The sequence below is a fragment of the Lepisma saccharinum genome, chromosome 1, assembly GCF_977018435.1.
Source record: "Lepisma saccharinum chromosome 1, izLepSacc3.1, whole genome shotgun sequence".
Taxonomy (NCBI): Eukaryota; Metazoa; Arthropoda; class Insecta; order Zygentoma; family Lepismatidae; genus Lepisma; species Lepisma saccharinum.
In genome coordinates, this window is record NC_139229.1 from 90,024,498 (window position 1) to 90,050,654 (window position 26,157).

The following is a 26,157-nucleotide window of genomic DNA, read 5'->3' on the forward strand; positions in this document are numbered from 1 at the left end:
GAGCCAATTTGATAAAACTTTGTTTAAATTGATGGTCAATTCAGTGTATGGCAAAACAATTGAAAATGTCAGAAAACATATTGATGTTAAAATAATTACTGACCCCAGCCGGAGCAAAAAATTGATTGCAAAGCCCAACTTCAATTACAGAAGAATTTATGATGAAAATATGGCACTTTTCAACATGAAAAAAACAAACATTAAGTTTGATAAGCCTATTTATGTAGGGGCTGTGATATTGGAATTGGCCAAATTACACATGTTAAAATTGTATTATGTTGTGTTGAAGCCTTTTTATAAGGATCGTGTAAAACTGATGTACATGGACACAGATAGTTTTGTTCTTGATATTCAAACAGAAGATGTTTATCAAGATATAACACAGCCTGAATTGTTTCAATATTTTGATACCAGTGAACATACAGAGATTCAACACCACAACAAAAAGGTGCCTGGCAAGTTAAAAGATGAGACACTTGGTGATGTTATTGTGGCATTTGCTGGGTTAAGGGCCAAGATGTACAGTTTTGAAACATGTAGTGGCGCTGTTGCCAAAAAGGCCAAGGGCATTGGCAGAGTTACTGTGGACAAAGAGCTTGAATTTGAAGATTACAAAAATTGCCTCAAATCATATAGCACAATCAGAACATCAGAATCCAGAATTCAGAGTGTGGATCACTTGTTGACTACAAATATTGTAAGAAAAGTGGCTCTGGACCCACATGATGATAAGAGATGCATTTTGTCATGTGGCATACATACTCTACCATGGGGTCATTGTGATTTGAAAAGTGGTAATCAATGCCCAATTACAGAGCATGATTTGAAATAAATAAACATGCCTATGAACTTATTTGGGTTCAAAAAACAGGCTATTATGGACCTGCCAACACCACAACCCTCTTCTGATATAATATCTAAACTAAGTGCTTTGTTAATTATTCATCTGAACAGCATACTTACAGATGTTGATGATGAAACAGGTAAAATATTGTACATATTTAACAATAATTTAAATCATTACCAATTACCTGTAGGTGGTCAATTGCAATTTATTACAACCCCTGAGGGTAATGTCAAGATTTCAGTAGGGAGAAATATTTATAGAATTAAGCACTCAAACATGATTTCTGGCACTGTTTATACTGTTTCTGCTGGTGACTGCTTATACAGGGTGTTTCTAAAGGTCGTTTACAACGCTTGGGAGGTGATTCCTCACACGAAAACAAGCAAAAAGTCTAAGTTCCATTTTTACGACTGAGGCTTCGTTTCCGAGATAGGAGCCTCGCAAAAGGTGACAAAGTGAACGTCACACCTGACTGGGACGAATACTATCACAGATAGAGAGGCGGTTCCAAGGGAATCATAAAGGAATCGTATGTGCTCAGTCCGGAAGTCACTATGAAAAGTTCACTGCACGCATGCGCAATGGAGTCCTCAAAGGAATTGGGGAATTCCAGCAAGAACAATGCATGGAAAAGGTATGTAACGCAGCAAGAAGGACCGTGACAATGAGAAATGCGTTCAAGACAACACATCCCGACCTCAAACATCAAAACATGAGCACCGAACACAAAATCCGAAAAGTTGAGCACGGTTGCATACCCCAGTTACACGCGAGGAATGAACGAATCATGTCATGTGGCATACGAGAGACACATTACTCCACCAGGAGGAGGGAAAGAAAAACACAATATCAGATGATTGCGACAACGTGTATTTTTACACGCGACAACTACGTAATATCCCCCCCCCACACACACACACACAACAAACAACAAATGCTACAATGTCTTATGCACAGACAGTGCGTGTCACTGTACACCAACTGAAGATGTCACTTTCACCACACAAAGGGGGTGGAGAGCAATACCAAAAGTGTTCGCACGCGATCATTGTGACGTAAAAGAGACCAGTTTTGGAAGCGTTGCACAGGCAAGTCTGGCTCTCGTAGTCTACGTTTGACCTTCATGACTGCTCTTCCCGCGAGAGGAGCTCGAAGGGTTGGTTCTCTCCGGCAGTCGTCCCAGTCGTGTTGCAGGTGCTGGGATATGATCAGCAGTTCGGTCTAGGTTGTCATACGCATTGAAGAGTACTAGTATGTTGTATTGAAAGAAGTTGACGTGGTGGAGTGGGCAAGTCAAGTATCGCAACAATTGGTCTGTGGTGTTCGTACGGTGATACGGCCAATTTGTGCAGTGTGCCAGTGTTAAACAAAAACAATAACTTTCCAGTTCCAGCTACCTATTACACAGATGGCTGCGTATACGACCCAGCAGCTAGCAGACATGTATCTCATGTATGGGGAGGAACGTGGTAATGGCCGTGAGGCAAGGCGTCTTTATGGAGAACGCTTTCCACATAGACGTTTACCGTCTCACACCTTCTTTCAGGTAGTGGACAGTCGACTGCGTGAAACAGGGTCAGTGTTACCACCGCGGCAAGAAGTTGGAAGACCCCGAAGTGTACGCACACATCAGTTTGCAGAAGATGTGTTAACAGCGGTCGCAGAACATCCTGGCACCAGTACGCGAGTGCTCGCTCGGGCACGAAACACGTCTCATGTGAATGTTTGGCGAGTGTTGTGAGAGGAAGGAATGCACCCTTTTAAACTGCAGAAAGTACAAGAACTGTTACCTCGTGACTTTCGCCCTCGTATGGAGTTTTGCCAATGGTTGTTGCATCAGCTGGACACAAACCCTCACTTCGGGGCAAACGTATTGTGGACAGACGAAGCCATTTTCACCAGGATGGATGTCTTCAATAGTAGAAACAGTCATGTATGGGACTTTGACAACCCACATGCACTTTTTGTGGCCCATCACCAGCACAGGTTTTCAGTGAATGTGTGGTGCGGGATAGTACATGATCATTTAATTGGACCATACATTCTCCCTGTTCGCCTGAATGGTCGCACGTATCATGCATTTCTTAGTGAGATTCTGCCTGAACTGTGGGAGACCGTACCTTTGGCACTGCGGCAAGAAATGTGGTCCAACACGATGGTGCACCAGCTCATTTCGATTGTAATGTACGACATTTCCTGCATGACGTGTTTCGCAATAGGTTCATTGGTAGGGATGAGCCTGTGCCTTGGCCACCGAGGTCGCCAGATCTCAACCCTCTCGATTTTTTCTTCTGGGGAGAAATGAAAACCCTCGTATACGACACACCTGTCACATCAGCTGAGGACCTCGTTGCTCGCATCAACGTTGCCGCCGCGACGGTAGCAGATACACCTGGCTTGTTTGCTCGTACTCGACAATCCTTGATTCGTCGCTGTCATCTCTGCGTAGAAGTAAACGGCAGACATTTTGAAAACCGTCTGTGATTATTGCCCTCGGCAAATACCAGTGAGAACACTCTTGGTATTGTTCCCCACCCCCTTTGTGTGGTGAAAGTGACATCTTCAGTTGGTGTACAGTGACACGCACTGTCTGTGTATAAGACATTGTAGCATTTGTTGTTTGTTGTGTGTTGTGTGTGTGGGTGTGTGGGAGGGGGATATTACGTAGTTGTCGCGTGTAAAAATACACGTTGTCGCAATCATCTGATATTGTGTTTTTCTTTCCCTCCTCCTGGTGGAGTAATGTGTCTCTCGTATGCCACATGACATGATTCGTTCATTCCTCGCGTGTAACTGGGGTATGCAACCGTGCTCAACTTTTCGGATTTTGTGTTCGGTGCTCATGTTTTGATGTTTGAGGTCGGGATGTGTTGTCTTGAACGCATTTCTCATTGTCACGGTCCTTCTTGCTGCGTTACATACCTTTTCCATGCATTGTTCTTGCTGGAAATCCCCAATACCTTTGAGGACTCCATTGCGCATGCGTGCAGTGAACTTTTCATAGTGACTTCCGGACTGAGCACATACGATTCCTTTATGATTCCCTTGGAACCGCCTCTCTATCTGTGATAGTATTCGTCCCAGTCAGGTGTGACGTTCACTTTGTCACCTTTTGCGAGGCTCCTATCTCGGAAACGAAGCCTCAGTCGTAAGAATGGAACTTAGACTTTTTGCTTGTTTTCGTGTGAGGAATCACCTCCCAAGCGTTGTAAACGACCTTTAGAAACACCCTGTATATTGAGGTCCCTGGGTCATATGACAAGCTTATACCTTTCTTTATAGAATTAAGAATCAGATATTCAATAATAAATAACCACTAAAACAAAATGCCTAATGATATATTTGGCCATACAAGGCATGAAGATCACAGTGATGAGAATCTAATGCTTGATGTCAGAGTCAAGAAATTAAGAAGTGATTTACAAGCTTTACAAACCACACTCAATGCCAGTCTTCAACTAGAAATTACAAATTTACAATCACAATGCATGGACCCTCTTCTTAAAATTGATTCTGAACTCAAATTATTGCTTCAGAAATATACTGATCTGGCAACATTGGATAATTTTCAAAGTTTAGAAGAAGCTGTAGCAGCTCTTCAAGCCAAATTTAAGACCCAGGCCACCAAGTCTGAGCAATTGAAACAGCAATTGGAAGAGCAGATAAATAATGTCCAGACACAGCTCCAAACAAATGTCAAAAGCATAAAATCACAAGAAGATTTTGATCTAGTGATTTCCACTCTAAAGGAACAGATTCAATCACTCCAGATACCTAATCTGGACCCTCTAAACAATGCGATAGCCGAGGTTAAAGAAAAAATTGAGACACTTGAAAATTTTATGAACAACTTGCCATCTTCTGATGCTTTGAGTGCAATAACAGTTGGGCTGAAAAGTTCGTAGGCTAACATAGTAAAAAATATTTTTTTGACAAAATTCGATTTTATTATTCAATATAGTTGCCTTCGAGGGCGATAGAACGATTATAGCGGTCATACAATTTTGCGATGCCATTTTTATAGTACGATTTCTCTTTAGCCTCAAAATAGGCCTCAGTTTCGGCGATTACCTCTTCATCAGTGCTAAATTTCTTTCCAGCGAGCATTCTTTTAAGGTCTGCAAACAGGAAAAAGTCACTGGGGGCCAGATCTGGAGAATATGGTGGATGGGGAAGCAATTTTATTACAGTTGAATATCGCTAAACATTGCTCCGAATCATCAAAACGTTGTTGCTTTTGATCGATTGTGAGCACGCGCGGCACCCATTTTGCACACAGCTTTCGCATGTTCAAATATTCATGCACAATATGTCCAACACGTTCCTTTGATATTTTAAAAGTCTCAGCTATCTCGATCAACTTCACTTTACGATCATTTAAAATTATTTTGTGGACTTTTTTGATGTTTTCGTCGGTAACAGCCTCTTTGGGGCGTCCACTGCGTGCATCGTCTTCGATGCTCATTTCGCCTCGTTTAAATTTAGCAAACCACTTCTCAACGGTTGATTTTCCTGGTGCAGAGTCCGAATAATGTTTATCAAGCCAAGCCTTGGCTTCAACAGTATTTTTTTTCGCCAAAAAGCAATGCTTTATTAACACACGAAATTCCTTTTTATCCATTTTTTCACAATAACAAGAGCTGCTTCACTCACAATGCTATATCTCACGAACTAATTATCCGGCAGCTGTGAAATTTATACACGTATCTTTTGAAGGTTAGTACTAAGTAAAAATCACATGGATTTAATTCTAGTAACACCATCTATGAGTCAGCCTACGAACTTTTCAGCCCAACTGTTAACTCGGAGTGTTGCCAACATCAAGCTGCAACTTGAAACATATGAAGATTTTGGAAAAATTCAAAGTACCATAACCCATCTTGAGGGTACAATAGCAGCAGTGCAAAGTGATTTGACAAATGTACAAGAATCTCTAGAATCCCGATTGCCTGGTATTGTAGATACCCTTGCCAGTGTCCAGCAACAGATCACAAAGCTTGTAAACCTCAACACTGAATCTGAGCTATCTCATTTTCATCACTTGATCGATGATATCCAAACAAAACTTGAAATTTTACAACAATCAACACCCACTCAGGCAGATATAGCCCTGCTCCAAAATGCTATGCAAAATGTGGCTGATGCTTCTGAATTAAATAATGTGAAATTGGCACTTGAATCTTTGCAAAATACTGTAACAAATCTGCCTACATCACAGGAACTTAAAAATATTAAGAGAGCAGTGAATCGCATATTGAAATCAGAAGATATCAAGAATATCCAGACAGAGATCAAAGAACTTACTCAGACAGTGGCCACTCTACCAACCAATCAACATATTAATGAACTGCATGCCCTGTTTGAGGATATCAGAAGACAGGTCCATGATCTTACTGCTCAAAATTCAAAATTGGCAGTTATTGAAAATTTACAGCAAATTGTAGCTAATATCAAGCAACAGCTAGGGACCATGGAATCCAATCAAGCAAATGCCCTGTCTGTTTTTGCCACCCAGCTTCAAGAGATTGTGCAACAATACAAGAAACTTGTTGTGGACATAAAGATCAAGCCAGGCCATGATGATGTTGTTAGGACCATCAATGAGCACCTTGAATCTGTAACAAGCAGATTGCTTACAGCAGAAAAAGAAATAACCGGCATAATCGAGAATCCTAAACATACAATAATTCTTGAATTGTACAGCATCCCCAACAAAGAATATGATTCACCATTTACACCAGGTGGCAAAATATATATGCTGTCCTCTGCACAATTTTATTACCAATTTTTTGTTGGGGGCACACTGAGACCAATCAAGATCAAATATTGGCTTCAACCACAGGCACACCACTACCCCACCTTATCAATAACAAATGCTGACAACAAACCAAAAATCACCAGTGTAGAGTTAGAGGATTTTACAGATCCCAATACATTAGAAACATCTTATGCTGAAGATGATGGCTCTCTGGAATTTCATATACAAATAGGAGACAAATTATATTTAGAAAATCCTGTAGTATCAGCTGCTGAACACCCCATAGTTGCAATATTCTTGTTTTCATATTATGTCTAGACAAATTATTGTTGATGAATTACACAGACAAGCCAGACATAATTATAAGAGACTGCCAGTAGTCACAAAAGGCATAGATGATTTATGGCAGAGCGACTTGATTGAGATGGCAAGTGGACAGCTGAAAAACTTAGACAAAATCAACAAGGGCTACAAGTATCTACTCACTGTAATAGACACATTTTCAAAATTTGCCTGGGCTGTGCCACTCAAATCCAAGACTGGGAAATGTGTTACAGAAGCCATCAGGACAATCATCAATCAGAGTGGAAGATCACCGCGCTATTTGCAAACAGATAATGGCAAAGAATTTTATAATTCTGTGTTCCAACAATTTATTAAAAGCCAGTCAATACAACATTATTCGAGTTACAGTGATCTCAAAGCCTCAATTGTAGAGAGATTCAACAAAACCCTAAAAAAAATCTTATGTATAAACAATTTACACTTCAAGGTAATTATAAATGGCTTAATATTCTTCCAGAACTTCTACATAAATATAACAATTCTGTCCATTCCACAATCAACATGAAACCCTCTGAAGTAACTTCATCTGATGAGCAAAAATTGATCAGGACTGTTTATTATCCTAGATACCAGCCAACAACAAGAAAGGCCAAATACAAGGTGGGCGATCAAGTAAGAATCAGCAAATATAAGCACTTATTCAAAAGAGGCTTTACAAGAAACTGGAGCACTGAATTATTTACAGTGGTTCAAGTTAAACCTGGGACCCTTAACACATATATAATAAAATATCACCGAGGAGAAATTCTCAAAGGCCGGTTCTATGAAGAAGAACTCAACAAAACTAAACAGCCTGACACATATCTCATAGAAAAAATCATCCGCAGAAAAGGCAACAAGTTATTTGTCAAATGGCTAGGACTTCCAGAACACAGCTGGATCGATGCAGACAAAGTGATAATATGAGCACCTGGGATGTTATAAAGAGGCTGCCAGAACCTGAACAGCAGATTAAGAGAAATGGCAAGTTGCTGCCTGAAAATATTAGATGTCTTATTGTTGGGCCATCAGCTTGTGGTAAAACTACACTAATGATTGATAATTTTTTATTGGCACCCAACTGGTTAGACTGGAAAAACAGGCACTTGTATGTTTTCTCTAAGAGCTTGGAACAATTAAAATATCAGCAGCTGATGAAGCTATATGATGGACTGGATATTGCCACTTTTGAACCAGATGTTAAGCCACTTCATGAATGTCTCGATACTTCTGTTGTTGTGTTTGATGACATTATACTGGATAATCAAAACAAGGTTAGAAATTTCTTTACACAGGGCCGACACAAAAACATAGATTGTTTCTACCTGGCACAGACTTTTTCAAAAATACCGAAGCAGCTGATCCGAGACAACAGCAATTTTATATGTGTGTTTCATCAAGATCATACCAACCTCAAACACATACATGATGAATATGTAGGTGGGGACTTGAGCTACAATGATTTTTCCAAGTTTTGCAGTAGGTGCTGGAACCAGGACAGTTATGGGTTTGTCACAATTGATATGACAAGAAAACCCAATAGTGGCAAATACAGAAATAAAATCAACAATTTTCTAGACATTGAAACATATATAAATAACCATGAAAAGGCCAATCATTGATGATCTTAAATTAAGAGATTATCTTGTAAAATATTTAAGGGATGGAAATCACAGAACAGAGGAATTTATGAACAACACAAACAAACAGAACAGCCTATTATTGATGCTATTAGTGAATTAGGTAAAAATATCAAAACTGTTACAGAGCAAAATCAAAATTTGATCACAGAGCTTGTACCTGTAGCTGATAGGAACATATTAGATTATCCAATCACCCCACTTTCCAGTATTCATACACCTAGTCCTATTGCTCCTCGAAGAATTGAAGCTACTCAGGATCCTATTGAATTGGGTCTTCTTGCTCAAAAATATTTAAGCACACCTAAAGACAACAAAGATGAGGTCTTTGGCTTATATGCTGACACAGAGCGTGATGGTAGCATCATACATAGAATTGGCAATTTCAGAGTAACATTTATGGGAGATGATATCATTGTATATTCAGAATCTCATCTTGGACAAAGAGGTGGTTTTGTTAAATATCCCGGCACACCTGGGTTGTGGGAACTGATGACTAGGAAAAGGCCTGGCAACTATACAGATCAAGATTATGAGCACTACAAAGAAATATTAATAAAATCAGATGCTCTATACCAGAACAATGATCCCACACAAAAAGAGTCAAGTCTAGCAGTGGAGCAAAATATAACAACTTAATCAAGCCCATATGGTCACAGATCAAGACAGGTAGTGGAATCAAACAATACAACACCCTGCCTAAAGAATTTGTGTGGGTTGATGATGTCAGGAAACTTGTAGATAGGTTATTGGTGATAGCTGGGGAGGAAAATGCTGGCAACCACAATTTTTACAATGAAAAGGTTGGAATTATGGACATGATAAGCACCAAATTGTCTAATTTTATAGTGAATGACACTAAGGGGATTGGATATCTTATAAAAATTATTAATACTCTACCACCTAAATTTTGGAATATTTCTGAGGGTCGGGGGTTGGTTAATGACATTATAAACAAGATGCCATTTGAACTACACATTCCAGGCTATCATTATTGTGGTCCCTTTACAAAATTGGACCATAGATTAAACAGAGGGGACCCTGGTGTTAATCCCCTAGATGCTGCTTGTAGTGACCATGACATAGCATACAACACACATTCTGATCTTGACAAGAGACATGTTGCAGACAAGAAATTATAAGAGGCTGCATTTGGTAGATTTGTAAGCAAAGATGCTTCTTTAAGTGAAAGAATAGCAGCATTGGGGACCACCATAGCTATGAACACCAAACAAAAACTTGGGTGGGGGCTGTGAATATGTATATAATAAACCTAGAATGAAGGCCGAGGGTGTTATGTATCAAATACCTTATGCAGGTCTTAAATCTCTTAAAACTATTGATAGTCTTTTAACCAAAAAGCAGCGCAAGAAAAAAAGCTCTTGTCTTGCAAAGGGCCATGGTATGAAATTGTTGCTTAGTACCCCCCAATTAAAAAAATTACAGCAATCCAGGAAAAAATCACATGTGGGTGGATTTATATTTACTATCCCGGCCATCTTAGCAGCACTTGGGGCTGTTGGGAGCTTGGCTGGGGGATCAGCTGCCATAGCAAAAACAGTAATAGATGCCAAGAAAAATAAGGCAGAATTAGATGAAATAAAGCGCCATAACCTGGCCATGGAGAAACAAGGCAAAGGTGTTAAGAGAGCCATGAATAAGTTTAAAAAAAACAAGAGCCGCTTACAAACCAAGATATTGAAGCTTTAATCAAGCCACTGGGCATCAAAAATTTTAGAGGTGTGTACATGTCTGATTCTTTACCAGAACAACCACTCAACAAAGAGTGTGGCATTGTTAATTTGGATAAGTACAAAAATCAGGGCACTCACTGGATCTGTTATCTTAAATATTTAAACAATGAGGCATTTGTGTTTGATTCATTTGGAGGTGTTCCACCTGAAAATTTAGTAAAATATCTAAAATCAACTAATCTTTATTACAATAATGCCCGTGTTCAAAACTTCAAAGATGTTAATTGTGGACATTTGTGTTTATCTGTTCTTAGATATATGTCTCAAATAAATAAACCATCAATTGAAAATTTTCAAAAGGCCTTGTGGTATCTGAAACATCATGGGGGTATTCCATCTCACCAGCCAAAATTCAATATTGAAACTCAAATTACATGATGATATAGTGTATCCCAAAACAATAGCTCTCAGAGCATTTTATGGCATGTACTTGATCCCTAATATTACACACCACAACAACAAAATTGCAGTAGGGGATCAAAAAATTGTCATCACTCCAGGGCAGTATAATCTGTCCACTCTAAATGCTCAATTACCCAGAGGTATAGTATTAACTCAAAATTCTGTCACTCACAGAGTAGAGATTGTATCTGCTACAGAAACAGTGGATCTGGGTACTATAGGAGAGCTGTTAGGCTTTGAGAACAACACAAAACTCGAACCAGCCATCAAACACACTGCTATTAATATACCTAAATTCTTAGCCATAGAGACTCTGAATATTCACTGTAATGTGGCTGAGGGTATGATCACCAAATCAAATGGCATAGGCACTCACAAACAAACTGGCATCATTGCAACATTCAAACCTAATTCTGAATTTATGGAGCCAATCATCTACACTCCATCCCCAACATTATATTTTCCTGTGTGCCATAACAGAATAGATTACATTGAATTGATGGTCACTAATGAAAAAGAAGAATTAGTTGATTTTGCTGGAGCCACAACAACTGCAATCATAGAGATTAATATTTAAATAAAAATACATACAAAAAAAATGGAAAATATTGAGAGTTATGAGCTACAATCATTCCCCCCAAACAGGAGGACATTTGCAAATTTAAATCAACCCAACACAGAAATAGAGGTTGATCTTGATGTAGGGGACGGCTTTATACACCCCCACAGAGCAGATCTATACATCAAATTTGATGTTGTAAAGCTCGATGGAACAGATTATCCGGCAAATTCAAACATAAGATTGGTGGACAATTTTGTGCCGCATCTGTTCTCTGAAATTGAGATCAGAAAGCATGGTGTTGTTATAAACAGAGTGGATTATCCCGGCATTACCTCCACAGCTTTGGCCACACTAAAATTATCCAAAACCGAGGCTTCTTACTACAAAATAGGTGGATTTGAGGCTGGTGATAAAATTATATCTAAAAGCCACACAGTGCTGTTCCCCATGCGCCTGTTGCCAGGATTCTTTTCAGATTACAAAGATATTATGTGGAAGGGTGGTTTAAGAATCACATTTAGAAGAGCTGCCAATGATAATAATGCTTTGATGAGGTACAGCACATTAAACTCTACAGGGGAAGCTCTGCCCAATACCCTACCTGATGAGGGCAAATGCATTATTCAGACTATGGAGCTGAGAATCCCAGTTGTTGAATATGAAGCCAGTTATGCTCTTAAATACAAAGCAGATATAATAAAAAATCCACAAGTACCTTTACAATTTTATACATATCAATGTGTACAGAAGCCTGCCGCTGGTACTTATTATGAGTTTGATGCTACAAATTCATTCTCCAGTATACAATATGATATGCCGGATTTTGTGGTGGTACTGTTTCAGACTGGAAGACACAATAATCAGGAAAAAAATTCAAGTAGATTTGATAACTGCAACATCAAGAACATATATCTTAAAAATGGCAGAAATGAGGTATTCCCTAGAGAAAATTATAATTTAGACATGTCCAAGGATGATTTCCTCAAATTATATGAAGCATTTACAGCATACAAAAGGGTCACTACTGGCAATACTGACATGTATTACACACCAGATGAATTCAAAACACAGAGACCCATGTTTGTAATCAACACTTCAAAAAGAAAACAAGTTGTGGTTAATGACAGGACAAACATTAAAATTATCTGTGAATTCCACGATACACTCCCCGATGACACCATATGTAGTGTTATTCTCATAGGTGAAAAATCATATGTTTATGATGTAGGAAATGAGAGAGTCACAGAGCAATTCTAAAAGAGCTCTGCTTATTACACAAGTTGAGCCTGGTGTATAATTAAACTTAAACCGGAAGTAAATATGTGTGTGTGTGTGTGTGTGTGTGTGTGTGTGTGTGTGTGTGTGGGTGTGGGTGTGAGGGGGGCTTAGTTTTAGGTGTGGGCAAAAAAAATATCAAGAGGGGCATATTTTTGACAGGATTATGGACAACAATCTGACAGAAGTGCCTTTTGTAAGTGTGGACAAATCAATCTGAGGGGGCTCATCATTTCACAGGAAATTCTCGAGGGCATTTTTACAAAAATCTTGGATTAGACAGAGTTCCACACTTGAGCAAAAAACTCATATGGGCATGTTGAGCAAGTTTTAAGTGTAGGCAAATCTGCCTGAGGGGGGGGTCATCATTTCTCGGGTTTATAATAGGGTATTTTAAAGTGTTCCCCTGTGCATATCACCACGCCATGAAGGCGTATAGGGGGTGTGGGGGTAACGCCCCACACTTTCTTGATCCGGTCGTGAGTGGGGGTGATGTGATCAGCATCACGCCCCTGACCGCCTTTACCCCCCAGGGTTTCCCCCAGGTACCCATGTTATTCGACGCTGGGTAGGCGCCGGGGCCGCTTTCACCGTTAGAAAAGTTCCCGGATTTGAACCGGCCGGGGATCGAACCCGGGACCTTGAGCATGGTAGTCAGACGCGTTACCGACTGAGCCACCGCGGCCACGGGTATTTTACACTACTACTTTATTTCCTAGAATATAAATCAACTCTCAACAAAGATATGCTCCACATGAACATCAGATTACAGAATGTTGGATTTTCACCCTTTGCTAAGACAATGTAATTGATAAGATAAGTTGCCAACCTCCGTCCTGGAGTGATTAGCACAGGGCGCTACGATACCAGATGTCCCGGGTTCGAATCACGGCCTCTACACGGCTGTTCTTTGCGAGTGTCTTCACCAATTTCATCCTTTCGTCACTCATATTCATCTTCGCGATTAGCCAAGAATTGCAGAAAAGCTGCGTAAAATATACCAAATAAATAAATCAATCTATGGTGAGAGAAGTTATGAAGGAAGCGAATTTATCTTTTGGTTAAGTTTCAGTAAACATTTAAGGGAAATATTGATTTATCAGGCAAATTTTTATGCCTGAAATAATGGCGAATTTACCGAGAACACAAGATCGTGTAAGAATTAGGAACGAGACATACTCTTGAGACACAATAAGGATAATTACATAAGAACATTTGTTTAAGTTGCATTTATAGTTCCTCTTCTGTAATTAGTGTTCAAGTAATAATTATACAATGCAAATGTCTATTGGCACGATAAATTATTATCTATTACAGTCATTACTTCTTGATCGTTTATTTACTTCTAACATTTATTATAACGCATTTAGTTCGTGTAACTTCAAAATACATCTGAAACCAGAAAGAGGTATATAGCTATTATACGTTCTCTATGCCCTGGCAACACTCAATTGATAGAATTTGATTTGGTAATGTGTGCTGCCACGTTATTTTTCTGCGTGGCAGCAGACTCGGTCTTTGTTTTATCGTGATTTCATCATGCTATGTATGCAATTACGTCTGTAACATATACTGTGAAGTTTTAGCGATTACTTACACAAAAAATTTAAGATCAGGTCCCTTAGCATTCTTCTAATAATAAACCTAAATGCTCTCGTAGTTAGGTTAGGTTCTGTTAGCATTAAAATAATATCACTAACTCCTTTCTAAAAAAAAAAAAGTTCTAAATTACCTGCACATTCATTCCCACTTGCATTTTTCTCATCTTCATCTGTTCTTAAGATTTGTAACATCCTCTTAGCAGACGAATTACGTGGCAGGAGCAAATTTGACGCTTATTCTTACTGCTGACACGCGCGTGGCAGCAGACTCGGCCATTTAATTTTGTTCCCATTTAAAGATGTCAGCACGGAAAATTAAAATACAATCCATGTGAATTAAAATTTAAATAGGTTATATATTCTCTGCAATAGGAAAAAAATATTTAAGAAGCTTAAACTTAATTCACTTCTTATTGTGTATAAATTTATAACCAAATAGGCATATGCAGGAATATGTAATAAACTGTGCTTCATCGAGTTACTGTGTTTCCTATTCCTGTATTATAATAGCACTTTTGCCTTGTATATACCGGTAATTGTAATAGGATTTATTCAAATAGATATCTCTATCCTGCATTACAAGTATAGCTACTGGATGTGATTGAAATGATTAGGAATTGTCGAATTGAAACCCGATTGAAATTATTTTTGTACATGTCATTGTGACCTGGCATTATGTAGTCCTCACCCACCCATAATTCCTATATGGACATCCAAATATGGAGTGTGATAGTTTGTAAAGATTTCTAAATATAGGAAGATATTGTAAAGCATTCTAGGGTTGTCCAAAAAGCCACTTAACCAATTTTGTAACATTAAGCAAGCTCTACATGGACGTTCAATGTGCGGAAAGAGTTACTAACAAATAAAAAAGTTTTGTTCGAAGTTAAAACAAAATACAGTTGTGGCCTCCCCCATGGCGCAGTGGTAGCGTCATTGCCTTGTAATCAAGGGGTCCCGGGTTCGATACCCGGTGGAGGCACAAGTGGTTCGGATCTCACTTTAAACTGTAGGTCCAGTCCCGATTAGCCTTACTGTGCATGAAGTGGACTTAAAACACCAACTCAAACCAAACCAAACCAAAAGACAGCTGTGGAATAGCTTACGTTAATTTTCGATGTATATCGATAGTCTGCGTCGGTATTTATCGAATTGATAAAACAACAATAAATCTATACGCATTTTATACATTACAGACGATTTATGGGGTTAATTATGACATATTCATGAAAAGGTGTTTTATTTTTTCGAAAATACGAGGTGTACTGGCAACAGTTGTCGTGTCAGATGTCAGTACGAGGTGTGCCTGACATCTGATTATGTTATTCAATCAATGTACAGATCAAATAAAAGATTTGAAATTTGTAGTACGAACTCCTAACCTACCTATCTTTATGTACGATATATTCTCTTTGGGGCAGTACAAAATGTTAAGAAAAGAAAAAAAAACTAATAGGAATTTTAAAATACCCTTCAAATCTTGCAGTATATTATTCATTATAAATTACACAATAAAAATTACATGGACACAAACCCATAAAAGGAAATGATTCCAATATGTACAGTCAGTTACAAAAAAGTGAGGCATTAAGATTTTGAGGATGGGGCATGCCAATGGTATGAGAAACACCCAGTTCATTTGGGCGCGCATAAAGTTAATAATGAGAAAGAAATCATTCGGAAGGTTTGAAAATTAACTCCAACGTAGAGAGAAAACTTTGAGTGAGTTCTCATATGCTCTATGCCATCCTTTCTCAACCTATGGGTCCCGAGGAGGCAATAGGCGGGTCGCGAATTCGAGCTCGAAAATTTATTTACTGTGTCTTAAAAGCCTATTACAGTTAAATTACTAAGATATATTGTTTTAACAATTTATATTCAACCTGTGTTGGACGTAGTCTAAACTCTACATTTCTGGTATTCATCGGAAGGCATTGGCTGCTAAAACTATGCTGAGTGGTTTCCAAACTGTTTGGGGTTAAAATCTTAAACTTTATAAAAGCTCGTCCGTTAAATTCAAAACTTTTTCTATGCTGTATGATGTTGTTGTTGAGTTGGTGTTTTAAGTCTACTTTATGCACAGTAAGGCTAATCGGGACTGGGCCTACAATTTAAAGTGGGATCCGAACCACTATGAGATTCCAACGGGTATCGAACCCGGGACCCCTTGATAGCAAGGCGACGACCCTGCCACTGCGCCATCGGGGAGGCCTGCTGTACGATGAAATGGGCAGTGAACATAGGCAGCTTCTGCTTCCGAGACTTGCCGCGCACTCAGATACCGACGCCCATGCTTTTGGCTCCTATGAAGTCTAATATCCTTCAAGGTGGGTCCCGGACTGAAAGAGACTGAGAACCACTGCTCTGTGCAATATACGTATTTGTACAGTAAAGATATGTAAATGACTTGTCTTAAATTCACGCTTGGTAATTCTGTGTAATTGATTGAGACAATAATGATCGTAAGAATGAATACTTTCAAAGGGTCCTTCTGGCGCTGTTTTCTTGAAATAACAACATGACGTTGTTAATGTAGGTGTGGTTCAGCCTCACGAACAGTTAATAATACTGTAAAATGCAAAAAATATTAAAAGGGGAACCAAAATAATGAATGCAATAACAAAAATACAATTAAGAGATTGCAAAAGTAGATTAAGTAACCGATTTCCTCAAAATGCACTGTCAGAAAATATTTCCGAAAATAGCCTCTTCCATTGCTCTCGAAATCTCCAATAAGTTTTCCCAGATTAATGGTATTTGATGATACCGAAACTTACAAAGGCCCACAATCTATTGTTTGTTTGAATTGTTGTTTTAGTCCACTTTACGCACAGAAAGAGTAATCGGGACTGATATACCGTTTAAAGTTGAATCTGAACCACTCTGTCATAATAAAAAAATGCTCCATCCCATAAAACCACAATTACTTGCTAGACAATTGTTACTTTTGCAAAATATTACTCTCTATTGCTTTGCTTTTCAGGTCCCATGGAGTTATCAAAAGTACCCTTAACTTGTAAATTATAATAAACCCAAAAGTTTTGGGAAGCAAATGCTCCCCTTTTCTCCGTTAAGTTACACATCGCAATGACAATGTTTCGAGTTGCTTAGTGTACCTAAAGTTGTACTTTTTTATTTTCTTCACAAACCACCAATGTAGTTTACAGGGGCAAAGCAAACGAAATACAGTGGCTCATTATGGTGTGCCTGTACTTGGCATATGGCTTATCTGTTGCTAAAGTTCCCTCAGCGCCATAACGCTAGGCAACGCAAATAAGATTATGTAGAGAAGTGTCTAAGTGTGTCACTTCTTTTGCTCTTGACTGTACATTTCGCCGAGTCCAATTGCGTCCCCTTAAACAGTCACTTGTTACACCAGCCAGCCCCAGACGCAACAATCTCAATTCCCTAAATGTTTGGCCAATTGTCGTACTAAAACCGCATGCTTCATGTACCTTTCTAGGTTTTGACTCGGAAACGAGTTTCGATTTTTCGCTTTAGCAGAGAGCGTATAATTTTTGCGCCTCCGACTCCGAAACTCGTTCGTTTTTGGAGTAACGAGAGGCGGTGTTGATCGAGCAAAGAGGCCTCGTTAACAACCCCACCGCTGTCGGGGCGGACAGGGCTGCTGATGCTATTATGGTCGCCTCGTCCCCGGGAAAAAGCGTTTCCGTGTCCTGCGTCTGTCCAGCGAAATCAAACGCTTGACTTCCGAGAAAAACCTCCCTTTAAGCGACTGGTTGCGGGGAACTTCCACAGGCCAATGAAAAGCCAGAAATGCAAGAACTTTTTTAACTCTCTTTCATTACACTCCCTTGACAAAATAACGACTTAAAACGTGTACATGTCATTCGCTACATCGAATTGTTCTTAGCAAGCAATACCAAGCTTAAAATCTACCTCTGTTATTGTCAATAGATAGCGCAATTTTGCCTAAAAGTGTATATTTAAAGTTCTGCAACATTCGTACGCTTTCAACACACGCACATTGCAATTCAATTTTACCAATGGGATTCCTTTCTTTAATCCATATAGTAAATGTTGCCGTGGAATCATATCGCGAGGCACTGGGGGAGATTAGAATGTGTGGGCCCCAACCCATTCTTTTATTTGAAATCTCACTATAAGTCGATACAAAATCTTCAGGCACACAACTAAAGCTTAACAGAATTCAATAGTAATAATATTAAATTACTGATTAAATTTATATTTAATTCGGAGGTAGTTTTTATCCTCTTCAACCTGGAAAAGCTTCTTCCATTCTTCTAAGTTCAGTGTTCATTGTTGTCTAGTGCAAGCATAAACGCACACTTCGGAGTTTCATGAAAACATATAACACGAAGAACAATCACAGATTCGATACAACAAGAAATTATTTTATTAGCTTATTTATAGCGGCGTGGTCTCTAAAATCAGACTACTGGTTTATTTAGAATACTAATTATTTGACGTATTCGTTCAAATTGTAACGTTTAACTAGACTTGAAAACCTATCATCCTGCAACATAGAAATTATCGCTAATGTCTGTTAAGCTGAATTTGATTTGGTTTTCGTTATTTAGCGTCGCTTTTCTGCCACTTTTGGCTAATCACGACGGTGATTATATGATGAAATTGATGAAGGGACGCTCACAAGGGACGCCCGCTCCCAGGCTAGATATAACGTAACTGATTCGGTGTGTACCTCTTATAGCCCAAAATGAAGCTGCATGATTTGCTTCCAACTTAAATTCATTGTGGTGAAAAGTATGTTTGAGGTTTGTTTAAAGTCCACTTATGCACAAATAGGCTAATTGATACTGGACCTACAGATTAAAGTGGGATCCAAACCAATATGTGCCTCCACCGGGTATCGAATTTGGGATGCCTTAATTACAAGGCGAAAATATTACATATGAAGACTCTAAGTTGGAATTAAGTAGTACGTTTTAATAGTATTCGTACTTTTTTTAGCCGCGGTTTTCTAGTCTGCAAGGCGTCTCACTGCCGCACAGGAGACCCAGGTTCGTTTTCCAGGGTGGGTCGGAATTTTTTCCGCCTTGCGTCTGCATAAAAGCGGCCCTAGGGCTCACCCAGCCTCAAAGCAATGGGTACCTGTGGGGTACCCTGGGGGTAGAGGCGAAAGGAGCGTGGTGCTCATCACATCACCTCCAAAATGACAGATATCTAGAATGTGTGTCTCCCTCCACCCCCCACATCCCCTAAATTGCCTTCATGACACGGTGCTATATACACGGGGAACTTTACTTTTTCTATTAACCTTCAGTCCTTTATCAGTAGTTCTACACTCAAAGGAACTACGAGGAAATCTGAAGTCGTCAAGTACACAGCTGGTGAGGTTATTCCGCAGAGTTCAAGTAATTAGCTACGTTTCAAGGAAGAGACACACTGCAGATGAAACTGAATGCCTGTCTGAATTAGAGAAGCGAAATGCTAGATCCGCCTGAAAGCAAGCAATGAATCTTGCTGAAACCTTCAGAATACCTTGGCTAAGCGTGCAATCAAGATAATCACAAGCGTCCTTTCATAAATCATCCGAGAGCAACAGATGCGACAGGTGGAGATCGATTTTCCTTCAGGGCAACGCGCCTCCCCATAAGCTCTGCGGCGCAGGCCTTAATTAGAGACTGAGCAGAGGACATCCTGAGCAATTGTGCTCATTGCCTGCTAATATTCCAATTCCTCTCGCAATTTTCCTGCTTACTGAACCCGCAAGAGGCTAATTCCGCGAATGCGATGCCCTAGCGTCATGGAAAGTTCAGCAGAATCGTTTTTGAAAATATAAGGTTGAATAAATTATGCCATAAGTTAAGACAAACTAGAAATCGGGAATAACTCTTAATTTAAAATTTTACGCGTGGCATGTTTGATGCACAGAACCTTGAATGCCGTGTTACGTGAGTGTTTTTTTTACATAATTCTCGTTGAACCTTGGCCTATGGCTCATGTTGCCTCCTATTTTGTGGACCTGCACGGGTAAGACATCTTATCTCATAAGTTGGCAGGTTGTACAGGGTGTCCGAGAAGTCCGCGGATCCTTAGATTATATTATATTATAACATATCGGCGTCGAATACTATTTTGTCGTCTATCCATCTGCACTAACTTCACAGGAGAAATAATTAAAGTTCGATTTATGTGGATTTGCAATACAGTACAAGTTTTCGTAAACATTATTGTTGATAATACACGCCACCTGACAACCAGATACGTTGCTTCGGAACGTGACGCGTTAACATGTACCGAACACGATAACGTCATCAACTCATCTCCAAGGAGATACGACAAAACAGCATTTGGCCGGCGACATGTATCTACTTATTTACAATATAACATGCTTGGGAACTTTACAGTACATCGTTTATCTCGTGCGTTGTCGTTCGTGCACTTTATCACGTCAGTCCTCAGCACTGTAACTATATCCGGTCACTTGAGCCATAGCACAACAACTGACATACGAATTCGAGTGGTCCCATGTGACCTTCAGAGCAGGGATGCCAACCACGAAAGAGAAACAATCCCCAAGCAACCGAATACCGGCCACTTTACAACAAGGTCGCAACAGGATGCATACAAGCAGGAGCATACTATAGAAATAATATTGATAAAAAGCAGGCAACTTTAACTTACGTTCTTGAAGAATACTTCTGTGCCTCCGCCATATGCAAGTTCTTTCTTCCTGGACCTATTTTATGAAACTTTACAAACGGAAACGGTCACATAAACTACATTGTAATACACAAACTACAAATTTCAGAAACTTAACACAATAATCATCAACATTACTTCTCTTCTGAACGGAAGTTTAATTGTGTAAGAAGAGCTGCCATCTTTCTATAAAAGATGCAACTAATGTCATTGTATCATATTCTAGAAGCCAAGAAGTTTTTCTGTCTGTGCATTTATGTCGTAAAAAGATGATTGCAATGTTGTTCATTGGACCAGTTCAATTTTTAACAAGTTTTGGGTTGTTCACAGTTTTCTGCTGATATTTCTGTTGATGTAATTGCTTCCATTTCAAGAACTGACATGATGATATTGTCTGTTTCAGGTGAGTACAATGATATCTATTGGTGGCCTGCGGTTGGTAAGTACTTGTATATTTTTTTCTTACTGATTTTAAGTGTACTCTCATTCTATTTTAAATTGAACACTGTGTAATCATACTTAGCGTGGACAAGCGTCCATGCTTACTTCGTTTATGAGTTTTAATTTAAAATAAAACTTTTTATCTCATGTTAAATTACATGTATACGCGATACTGTGCGTTGAAACTCTGTGCGTATAGACAATTTTGTTAACGCTGAAACAACTTTGAAGACATTCTGGAACTCAAGCGCCCTCCAACACGTTATTTTCATCTACGTTGCTTCCAAAACATCTTATGGCGGATAGTACTTTAAACGGAAGCATTTCATGCAACATTTCGTTTAGCTTTTGCGATTACAATGTGTAATATGTATATACAGCACGGAAGGCACGTAGAGTTACATCATCTATGCTGAGTGCACGGTGTTCACAATTGAAACAATTAAAATATTCTTCCATACGTGTACTGTAAAAGTAATAAAGTATTAATTAAGCAGTGCCATTGCTTTGTCCCTTTATTCGTCTTGGTTGAATAGTTATCGTATTATTAAAATGTGAAGCGATACGTTCTTTACATCTCACGCGGCTGCCATTACAACTGCACTCGTGACGTAGAGGTAGCTTATGATTAGATATGCTACAAAAATGGTACGGAAATAGGACGGGTTCTATCCTTGAGAAATGCCATGGCGTCTGAAATGCCATAAAATTCTTCACATTGTGACGTGGTCGTTGCATTCAATCAAAAGTGGTATTTTGGAAGCAAAAAAAAACTAAATGTTTTACAACCTTTATGCAAACTACCACCTCACATCAGCATTGGCCATTTTAGAGAAAAGGAAGGTCAAATAACTTAATCCTAAATGTGCGAGTAAAAATACAACCCGCAACCTTTTCCCCTTTTTACTCCAATCACTCAAAATCCAAAATCTCTGTCGTAAACAGTCACCATTCATCCAACATCAGGTGTCCATTTATCCATTTATTACCTCAGAGATTTTTAATTTAGGCCCTCTTATTGCGAATTACGAAATACCATGGATCAAAAGTAGGCTACCAAATCCCAAAAATTGCAGTATCCCCTGTCTCTCTTTTTTTTTTGGGGTAAATTTCTTATATCCGGAAAACTGATTTCTTCAAATTTACAGGAGAAATTACTTACCGAATGCAGTTTCTTTATAGTTGTGGAAGTTCGGGGAAGTATTTTCTCGCATCGTTCATTGAATTTTGCCGGTAAATCATCTATTTTTCGATATAAATGTGTGACCGATGTACGAAAGCATCCATTTCCTTCCAGCCGGATGTTGTCTGTGTGTGATGACGTAATCACGGTCAATGCCGGTCAGTGTTTCCAAACATGTGTTTTTGTAATTGACGAAGGTACTTTTCCGCAAATGGTTTGTGGGGCTATGTGACAATGGTTTGTGGGGCTATGTGTCAATGGTTCGTGGGGCTGTGCGAGAATGGTGTGTGGGGCTACGCATTTTTTTTCTAAATCAATTTTTAACTATTCTAACATAAACGTGACCCAACCTAACCTAACCTTACCGGAAATGGTTCGTGGGGTTATGTATGAATGGTTCGTGGGGCTATGCGTGAATGGTTTGTGGGGCTACGTAGGTATTTTTGGGTGGAGTGGAGTACAAACACTGCATGCCGAGTACGGTAGTGAAACTGTGACCGCTATTTGCGTGTTACCGAAGGCAAAAAGAAACGAAGAAAACTTACTCGATATGTCGCAAATATAGCTTATTTTCGTGAAATAAGCGAAATGCCACCTTCAACAATGTTTATCAATGCAGAATACGTAAGTACGAATGTTCAAATTAAATAAACTAGCAAATTTCAGCCGTTTCCGGATATAAGAAATTTACCTTTTTTTTGTGATCGTCGAGCCACAGCGGGCCAGATCCGATAATACAAAAACAAAAATGATTTTACTGTAATAACCTATATTAACCAAGCACATTCCATTCTTCTTTCAGTACAAAGATAGAGAACAAAACAGATTGATGGAATCATTAATCAAAAAGAAATGTAATAACACGTCGAAACTTCAATTTTGGTGGTAATTTATTCTAACAAGAATCTGTACAATTAGAAACTGTTCCCCCAATTACTGACATACACGTTATCAAATATGTGTGTGTGTGTGTGTGTGTGTCTATATATATATATATATATATATATATATATATATATATATACAACATATATATATATATACACACACACACACACACACACACACACACACACATATATATATATATATATATATATATATATATATATATATATATATATATATATATATGCAGGGTAGTGCAAAATTCCGTTTACAACGCGGAGGAGGTAAATCGCCAAGTGAAATGAAGACGAAAATGTAAATGGAAGTTTGTCGAATGATGCACAAGTCGTGTGTCGAAAATGAATGCGGCAGGGATTCTTCACAAGAAGTAAGGTATTCCCGGGAATACGTATGTCCGACATGGAACGCAGGTATCGAATGGGGGTACAAAGGGAAATAACGGAGGTCACAGCACATGAAGAACATTTCGCCAGGAAGTGTCCGAAAAGCAGGCTGCAGAAGGGGATTCTCCAGAGAAGAGGGGACACAGACAACATGTGCAAGAGGTGTATGATGACACACACGTACACAAGTAGTATCCAAGGCTCTACGTAGAAATGAAATACGTACGTACACATGAGAGAACGACCAGCACGTACTGATATTGGCTCCAAATACTACGACGGAAGACGTAGTAGTACATAAAGCTCCGCTAGAGGCACTCAGCGGGATGCTACCTGTCACGGCCCGCTATCGCTGGTATACGTACGTACAAACAACGCGTCCTGAACGTATCACCAGTTCGGCATCTTTGACATAACCCCAGAGGAAGCCGACCAGAACCGTATCTGGTTTCGAGCCACCTCTCTATGAAACTGAATTAGCAACATCTCATTTAGTCCACGTGGACTTGATGAGAGCTGTCATTTCTTGGACGGACGCTATTGGTTAAAAAGGTTTCAGGGGACGATTTATTGCACTGCACGTGGACCTGACATGTGGTTGTTAGGGGGAAAACTGATCTTTCGGAACTTTCTTTGAAGTAAAGTGAAGTTTCTTTGGGGACGAGCACTTTACGCGACTAGCGATCTGCCTGTCAGTGACGCGTGTTGTCGCAAGGTGTTCATCCTGAGGCGTGTGGTGAAATTGAGCAATTGCTAAAGTGACCGTTAGGAAGTACGTAGTGCGTACCATCTGTGTTGTCTGTACGGGGTGGACACCTGTCTGGAGTGTTCAGTGCTGTAGTCGTGAACGGTATATCACAAGTGAGTTTCGTACGTATTCGTGTGCTCCTTTGTGAGCCTGACAATGGCGACATACACCATGCATCTCGTTTACGGTGAGATACACCAAAACAGCCATCAGGCAAGGCGTATGTATCGCGAACGATTTTAAAATCGGCGCCTACCATCATCCCATGTCTTGTTTCAACAGGTGGATGCTCGTTTACGTGAAACTGGATCTGCACGACCTAGGATGTGGGATCGTGGCAGACCGCGCAGTGTGCGCAGTGTCCAATTTGAGGAGGAAGTGTTGGACAGGATACGGGAGACGCCAGGCACCAGCACCCGTGCCATTGCCCATGTGCGACACACGCACCATACCAATGTGTTACGCGTGCTGCACGATGAGGGTATGCACCCATACAAAGTGCAGAGGATGCAACACCTGCAGCCGACGGGCTTTCCCCTACGCCTTGATTTTTGTCAGTGGTATTTGCAACAAACCCTTGCAAACCCCAATTTTTCAAATGCAGTGTTGTGGACCGACGAGGCACTATTCACCAGAGAAGGCGTCTTCAATAATCATAATAGTCACGTGTGGGATGTGCAAAAACCCGCATGCAATCATTGAGCGTCATTTTCAGCGACGGTTCGCAGTGAATGTGTGGTGTGGCATTGTCGGAGACAACCTGATAGGTCCGTACTTGTTGCCCAATACTTTGTCCGGTGGGAACTATTGTGTGTTCCAACGGGAAGTTCTACTTGAACTGTTAGAAAATGTACCCCTTGCAATTAGGCAAGATGTATGGTATCAACATGACGGTGCCCCTGCACATTTTGACCGCCGAGCCAGAGCTGTACTCAACAATACATACGGTGATAGATGGATTGGTAGGCGTGGACCTGTTCTGTGGCCACCTCGGTCACCGACCTCACAATGCTAAATTTCTTCTTGTGGGGCGAAATGAAGAGGCCTGTCTACGAAACGCCCAACGAATTTGAGCATACCAGAGCATCCCTGCTACGCCGATGCCGTCTGTGTGTAGATGTGGCTGGCGGACATTTTCAACAACGTCTGTGATATGTATCGTATGTCATTTCCACAGCCAATAAAGAATACTACTTGTGTACGTGTGTCATCATACACCTCGTCCCCTCTTTTCTGGGGAATCCCCTTCTGCAGCCTGCTTTTCGGACACTTCCTGGTTTGCGTGATCGGAATCTTAGTTATTAAGACGTGAATATTCTACTATCAAGATTTGAATTTTGGCCGTACATTTTGGTGGCATGGAATATTTAATGTAAGCAATTTACACAAATGAATAGTTCTAAACTGTTACTAAAATCGAAAATAGAATGAATTGACCGGTCTTTAATTAAACGAAACAAAGTATGTGATTATACCTGACTATTTCATGTTCACATCAAAAGTCAAAACGGTACGGTCAAATCCAGTTCATGCCAGCTTCCGATCACCTTCGCCGGTTTGCCGTCGAGGAGAAAACCCTCATTTCCTTGTGTATGCCTCGATTATCACTGCTCGCTCTCGTGACAAACCTCGGCCGCTACGAAGAGTAGGGGGCGTGGTTTCTCAGTCGAGTTACATAATTG

At 39.8% G+C, this 26,157-nt stretch overlaps 1 protein-coding gene across 1 annotated transcript in view; it reads right to left on the reverse strand.

Moving 5' to 3' along the window:
* LOC145984240 (prolactin-releasing peptide receptor-like) overlaps window positions 1-26,157 on the reverse strand; it is a 482,759-nt gene that overhangs the window by 149,051 nt on the left and 307,551 nt on the right. The gene's annotated exons all lie outside the window — the stretch shown is intronic.